An 8,114-nucleotide genomic window follows, 5' to 3' on the forward strand; every position below is an offset into this window, starting at 1 on the left:
TTCCAACAGTTACAGTCACAATCACTCCTGGAACACAAGTAGAATTGGTATACCTAAACAAACGTTGACATTGAGTACTCGCCACATGTAGAAATGAACTCAGTAGCAGCAAAGTTAACAGATGTTTCATGACCTGGTCTTTCTATTTAGAATTCTAATTTTCATCCAAGTGGGACCTCTATCGTATTTGCACCTAGGGTATTTTCATCCACAGGACAAGTCCCAACGGGTTATCAGCTCACTAACCTGACTATTCTAAGGTAATGTAGGTGATGAGAGCTGGAAAGAGGCAGGACGGCTGATCAGACCCTCTTGCAGGCACGATTCTGGTGTACCCCTTGGGGAGGCTCGGTGGTCCTCACAACAAGGCTCTCTGATTTTTGCTTTGTCTGACACCCCTTTTATCTCCACTCCAGCTATACGTCCGCCAGACCAATCATGGGCATTCCTACATCACTTTGTCGGTCCCTCCTTGGGAAGTCCCCAGGCCAGAAGTTTATCCTTGTCAGGTATAACTCACCAAATAAAAGTTGCAGCAACTGCAAACTTCCAAGTTTGGGCCTAGGAACTGCTGAGCTCGCAAGTTACCCCTATTTCAAGTTCAACTGGTTACTTTTGGTCAGGGTTTTTGCTGCCTCTGAGCTCTTCTCCCATGGGGTTTACAACTTGTACCTTTTTGTCCATTCTCGAGGTCAACAACTTCTCCTTATCTCCTACAAAAATAACTAGGAACAATTATAAGAACAGATGGTTACAAAATCTTGAAACACAATTAACAATCTTCAATGATTTTTTTTTCTCTCTCTCTTTCTCAACATGGACTCGGGGCACACACACAATACAATGATTTTAACCCGTTACGACAGTTACCCAAGTAAGGGTGGCACAGTCAGGCCTACGCAGCCTATCAGTGATGGTGACTGAACTTGGAGCAGAGCACGGGTCATGAAGCCAGCAGCACTCAGCGTCTCTCAGGGATGGGTGCACAAAGCTTGCAATGATTTGGGGCACCAACGACTCTATGGATTTAGCAAAAGGTGGAGCTCTGTGCTTGTGCCATTTAATAGAATGTAAACTGTGTGATTCATGCAAGACTTTTGTAGCCACTTGGGCAATTTCCCATGGACCCTGAGTGCTCAGCACTTGGAAAACAGAGTGTTCTCCGACTGTTTGTTATACTTATGAAACAAACAGCAGGATCTTATTCAGGGGGACAAGGCAACATGCCACGTTTATTGTGAATACAGAAATTCTCTACAACAAAAGCAGTTTCATCTATTTCTAAAACACATTTCTTCTGATACATTCACACACACACAAATAAAGTTCTACAGAGATGGAGTATAGTTACCAGCATCAGTTGCTCATCTTAGTCCACCGAACAGGTGGCTAAGACATGGGGGAAGGAGCAGGGGTCTGCCGGTGCATGCTGATGCTCCTGGAGGATGATTGTAGAACCAAACCCAAAGTCCTCATCTTTCTGTCCCCTTTTTATAGGGGTGAGCTCTTATGCCACTCTATGGGTTTTGCTTTGTCATGGTGCATCTGTATCCTGGTTTGATTATCAATTACCCATATTTTCCAAGCATGACCATTGTTCTTATCTAGCACAGTCCATCTTGTTTTTGTCCTTCGAGATGGACCCCAGGGTTATCAGGGTGGGCAGTCTTCAGCCAGCTGGGTCATAAAAGTTGTTATCTTCACTCACTTCTTCTTCCCTTAAACATTCGAGGCTGGCGCCTTTCTCCGTCACTCCATAGTTTCACATACACACATCACTCACTCATTCATTCACATGCTAATTTTTTAACATTCAACTAAAACTTATGACTGAAAGATTCAGATGTCCTTCAGAAACAAGAACATTTTTTCTTATCTAAAACATTTTCTACTATAACAAGGGTAATTTCATTTCACAGTGGGTTTCTTTATGTCAGGACATATGCTGATGTTCATTTTACAACCAACTTTAGAACACATGTACTCAGAAACAATTTCACAACCAGGATCTTTGGTAACTTTACACACAGAATAATCAATGACCAGATGGTGGTTTCAAAAACAAAGTTATCAATAGCTAACAGATTCCTATTTCACAAACTGGAAGGCCAGGCTAGAATGCAAGGACACAGAAAAACAGCTGTGGTGGTTTGTCCTATACTGAAAAGGATCCGGCATTTCAATCCCCTTAATAACAGAATCAAATATAACAAAATCAAGCTTTGGGCCTACATTTTAAAGTCCGCAAATCCAGCCTGGCTGCCTTTCTGGAAGATGCTTTTGTCAAAAACAAGTTAGTGGGTTCAGGAAAGGAGTAACCAGGTGAAATTATCCCTCCTGTGCTACGCAAGAGGTCAAGTTAGATGATCTAATGGGTCTTACTGGCTATCAAAAGTATTAATCTATGAGCAAAGCAGGCACAATTAAACATTAAATTAAAAGCTTAAACCTTCATAGTAGATGACAGAACTAGGAGCAATGGTCTGAAGTTGCAGTGCGGGAGGTCTAGGTTGGATATTAGGAAAAGTTTTTCATTCAGATGGTGGTGAAGCACTGGAATGGGTTACCTCAGGAGGTGGTGGATTCTCCATCTTTAGAGGTTTTTAAGCTGAGGCTTGACAAAGCCCTGGCTGGGATGATTTAGCTGAGTTTAGTTCTGCTTCGAGCAGGGTGTTGGATTAGATGACCTCCTGAGGTCCCTTCCTACTCTAATCTCCTATGATTCTATGATTCTAAGAGTTTCATAGATATCTGTGCTTCTGTTGAAATGATTACATTAATTCAACTGGGATTTTAATGGGTTCTTATCTGGTTATTAATCTGCATGGATAGGCATCCTTTTTATTATGTTACAGCTCAGTACCAAAATACACCAGTGCTGTGTCATTCTTCTTATGGTAGAAATTCTTTTTGGAAGAGGAAGGTTTTGCAGTGTTTTCTAACTGACTTGGGAAAACGAGACAAAACTGTGATCCAATTTTTGTCATTGGATTTTTCAAATGAAGCTTTTTTATTTAAAAAAGTTGATTTGACAATACTGTAGCTTCTCCTAGAAGCACATCTGTGATTAAATTTCCATTGAGAAGGTGTCTCGGGTTCAGGATGGGATTTCAATCCAACACCAGGGAGAAATAGCCAAGAATAGTCAATAAAGCAGTGATCAGAGCACTTACCAGGGCTGTTCTAAATGAGACAGAGCTGGAACCTGGGTCTCCCAGAGGCCACCTGAGTGTCCTACCCATCACTGCGTTTGGACCAATGAATAGGACATTATTTATACAAAGTTGGAGCTGGATAATCTATTGTAACCAATAAGGCAAGAGAAACAGATCCTGTTAAAATATGTCCAGTCAAAACAGCTCAAAGCTCACAGACATTTTTATCAGGATGTTCTTGTAAATGAGCTATGGGGTCAGAAATATTTGCAGCAATTCTTTAATAAATAACACCAAATAATGAATATTTTCAAGGAAATCATTGATCTGGACATCAACAATAATGAACAACAGAAGAGGCACAATCATTGGCTTTTCTTATTCATAATCTATCTTTCTGTCTGTGTGTCTGTCTGTCTGTCTGACATGCTCTGCTAATATTTAATGTATACATAGGGTACAGAAATAAGCACAAACATATTTTTTAAATAACAATACTAATAATAACAATAGCAGCAATAACAGCCGGCGTCTGTGATATAGACACATTTGGAACCCTGTGTGGAGGAAAGACCATTGGCTAATTCCAAATCAATCCTTTGCAGTGAATGACTAAATCCCAGTTGCCCTGGTTACAGGGTTAGCTACATTTCTGTCCCCTTCTTGGGTCTCTCTGAGGTCACCCCCTCAGGTCTCAGCCATGAGCCTGCCCCTCTTTTCAGGCAGAATCACTCGATTTTCCCCCTCTCGAGCAGGCTCTCAGCCGACAATACCCCGTGCACCGATGTGATTTCTCAACAAGGTTTGATACCGGCAGTTCTTCTCTCAGGGGGTGTGAGCAGTAGTAAGTTGAGTGACTGGTCGGCTTTCTCCATACAAAGTGTGATTTATTTACCACAATAGGAACAAAGTTTAACATAAGAGAAAATATTAGATAGCAACTCCAGATCCATCACAGCAATTGTTCGGTAGGATAAAATTTTTCCCTTATTACCATGACTCAGTTTGTCGTTAGGCATTGCAATAACTTTCTCTTCCAAAATGCCTTTCAACCATGGAAAGAATGATACAGCATAAAAATAATTGTTTGACCAGAAACTCAGCTACCCTGACACCCGCACAATTTTTTTTCCAAGTCTTCATGAATGGGGAAAGCAAAACTTTAAGACTCTCAGAAAACCCGATCAAAGAGATGAGGAGATTGCATCTCGAATAGATGATAAATAATTGATACCCTCATTTAAACAACCATATTCCACACTCCCAAACTCCTACCCCCCAAACAAACCACGTGGAGCACAGGAACAAATCAACCAAGCAACAAACAAAATAACCCACACAAAAAGAAACAAATCAAGCAAATGCAAAGCAAACCACCCATACCTGAAACACAATTTTTACGTCAAAAAAGGAGAAGAGACAGAAACTTCATGCAGTTCACTGGGGACTTAGTTATGGCTATTGACATGCCGTGCAACGTGGTCAGGTCGTGTGGTGATGGTAGCAGTATAAACCTCTAAAATGAACAGATAGGTGTGTAGGCAGATTTATGGATAGATATAGAGATTCTGATCCTATTTACACTGTTGTAACCCTTCACTAACTCTTCTGACTTCAGTGGAGTTATTCTGGATTTTATTACTTCATAAACATATTTCAAGCGTATCAAGGAGACAATTTTGTCATCAGTCGATAAAGAAGCTCAAAATGAAATCACAGTCAAGGAGCAAGGACAGACATTCTAATTCTTGGTGAATATCCTCCACACAATCAGTTTCTGTAACACAGCTTTGATCTCCTTGTTCCTCATGCTATAGATGATGGGATTCATCACCGGAGGCACCACGGCATAGAGAACACCCATCAGCAGCTCCGGATTTGATGCTACGGTGGAGATAGGATTCAGGAACTCAAAGCAGCCAGTGAAAAGTAACAAAGAGACCACAGTGAGGTGAGGCAGGCAGGTGGAGAAGGCCTTATGCCGGCCCTGCTCAGAGGGCATTCTCAGCACTGCTTTGAGGATCTGAACATAAGACACAATTATAAAAACAAAGCAGTTTACACCTATAAATGCACTAAAGGCAATAAACCCAACTTCACTGAGGTACGAGTCGGAGCAGGTGAGCTTGAGCAGTTGGGGGATTTCACAGAAGAACTGGTTGATGACATTGGACTGGCAGAAGGGTAACCTGAAGGTGTTTCTGGTGTGCAATGCAGAGTAGACAATACCACTGATCCAGGCACCGGCTGCCATTTGAATGCAAGCTGTCCTGTTCATCACCCTCTTGTAGTGCAGTGGTTGGCAGATGGCGACGTATCGGTCGTACGCCATGACGGTGAGCAAGGCAAAATCAGTTGTGGTGAAGCCGACAAAGAGAAAGACTTGAGTGATGCACCCAGGATAAGAAATTAACCTGATGTTCATGAGGGAATTGACCATGGATTTGGGGATGGTTACAGAGATGGAGCCACGGTCTAGAATGGATAGATTCATCAGGAAGAAGTACATGGGAGTGTGAAGGTTGCGATCGAAGGCTTCAGCCATGACAATGAGAAGATTCCCCATCAGGGCTGCCAGGTAAATCACCAGAAACACCACAAAGTGCAAAATCTGCAGCTCCCAAACGTCTGAGAATCACAGGAGAAGGATCTCGGTCACAGCGGTTCGGTTGGACATTTTCTTCCTCTGTGTATTCTCTGATGGCTGTAGAGGGAAGGACAAAGATAACAGTTGGGATTACAGGGACAGAGGGAATGGGCCTGATCCCCCTCAGTAATATCTCATGATGTGAGTGTCAAAGGTGCACAGCTCTCGTCCTTTCCATTGACTAGGAGTGGTGAGTTATCACCTGAAGGTAAATAGGTTCCCGTAAAGTCAGTGGAGATGCAGCAGTGTACACCACCTGAAGGTCTAGCTCAGGATGTGTCTTGATGAAATGTCGTGTGAAGGATGGAGCAAAGTGCAACCTCAACGCAACACTTCTAGCCAAGATGGATCCCCTCTTGCCTCCAACCACAGACTCTGAGTTTGGGCACAAAACTAAAATGTCAGCACTGCCTGATATCCACTTCTGGCGGAAATATGACATAGTGTTACTCGGTACCCGTGTGAGAGCTCCTCTGTAATGATTGCTCTGCAACACCATCCAGGCAGCATGCTGCCTGCTGATGGATTGATTGATGACACCAAATCCCAGTTGCATTTCCCTCTCTGTGTCATCGTGAGCTAGTAGCATCGCTCAGCTGCCTCTGTGCTGGGTCATTTCCTGCTGTAAGTTTATGTGTATGCGGGTCCCTGGCAGTCAGGAGACTTGGCTCTGCCACCAACCTACTCTGTGACCTTGGACCACTAACTTTCCCTCCCTGTGCCTCTGTTTCCCCTCCTTACACTGTGCTGCCTAGTCTGCTAGGACTGGGAGCTCCTTGGGGGTGGGCTGTGTCTGGTTATATGTATGTTCTGTTCCCCTGCCAACAGAGAGGGGAGCAGCAGATCCAATGCTAGAGCAGGAGAGCTGGTTCTAATCCCACTGACCTTCTCCATGTCCTTGGGCTGGATCAAGAGAAACAGGCTTTGGCTGGGGGATCCAACCCACCGTCCCCAGTTGAAGGCACTAGTATGTTTAATGCATACGCCGGGGGATCACCAGCTTTGCCACTTCTCCATTTTACCTTCCTGCAAGTGTCCCTTTAAAACAGAAATAAGCGCCATTGCAACAGAGCGAATGTGCTTTTATTGGGCAATATTAATGTTCCCATTCCGGCTTACACCTACATTTCCAGGAGGGGGTGGTGAGATATTCTGTGCTGAAATTATAACAAAAGGAAATTGGTTTTTCTATTGAAGAAGCTTTCATGCAAAGTCTCTGTTGTCCTAGAAATACAATATAGATATTGTTCCAGGGGGGTAGCAGTGTTAGGCTGTATACAGCAAAAACAACGAGAGTCCTGTAGCACTTTAAAGACTAACAAATTTAATTTCTGCAGGCATACGCTTTCGTGAGAGAGCACTTTTCATCAGAGAGCACTTCAACCTCCCAGGACACTCTGTAGCTGACTTGAAAGTTGCCATACTTCTACAAAAAAAACTTCAAAAACAGACTTCAGTGAGAAACTGCAGAGCTGGAACTCATCTGCAAACTTGACACAATCAAACTGGTGTGATGCAGCCATCAGAGGAACCCGCAGCTCTGGCTGCCCTGGGTGTAGGACGCTGCTCACTAAAAGGTAGCCAGAGGCAAACACTAAAAGCTCAGTGCAGTGTCTGAAACTGATGTCACTTGGTATCATTTCATTGATGATTTGTTCCAAATGGAGATGTGGCCTTTTGATTTCAGTGGATCTGAAATTGATTTACAGCACCTGGGGATCTGGCCCATTGACGGCAATGGAGCTATGGCTGATTTACACCTGCTGGGAACATGGCCCATGAAACAGTTTCAAATCCCTGTTCTTTGCCTGTGAATCTGAACTGAAAAAGAGACGGAAGTGCCTAACCCGTCTGCTCTTTCTTAGCTCTTTGCCCAATGGGATTACAGCAGAACTGCAGAGTTACCAGCCACCTGGCGAATGGCGACTGCTCATAACTCTGCAAAGTTTGCAGTTCTGAACAAGACAGTCTAGTTCTTCTTTCAAAAGTTTACAGCTGAACATTGACTCAAGTCAGCTTTGAAACTTCCCTTTGCAGAAAAGAAATGCTGCTTTTCACCAGCTTAATGTAAATTAAATAAGCACAGAAACAGTTTCCTCACTGTGGCAAATGGTTTATTTAAACTTTCCCTTTATATTTTGGGTAGCTTGTGCTTAACACAGTCCTGTGTCAAAACTCTGAGATTCTCCTGTAATTGCAAGAGTGTCACTTTTCATGGTTAAGGAGTGTTTCATTACCACTGGGGACAGATCTTTGGAGGAATTCACTGTTGCTAAGATTTCCTGCATCTGATTTTCAACTTTCTTTCTTTC

General features: G+C 43.1%; 1 pseudogene; it reads right to left on the reverse strand.

The window, feature by feature from the left end:
• Window positions 1-4,896: 4,896 nt before the first annotated feature.
• On the reverse strand, window positions 4,897-5,832 carry LOC137143310 (olfactory receptor 14C36-like; annotated as a pseudogene).
• Window positions 5,833-8,114: the final 2,282 nt, after the last annotated feature.

Source organism: Emydura macquarii, unplaced genomic scaffold (genome assembly GCF_026122565.2).
Source record: "Emydura macquarii macquarii isolate MOO-44397 ecotype Brisbane River unplaced genomic scaffold, CSIRO-AGI_Emac_v2 contig_3307, whole genome shotgun sequence".
Classification (NCBI taxonomy): domain Eukaryota; kingdom Metazoa; phylum Chordata; order Testudines; family Chelidae; genus Emydura; species Emydura macquarii.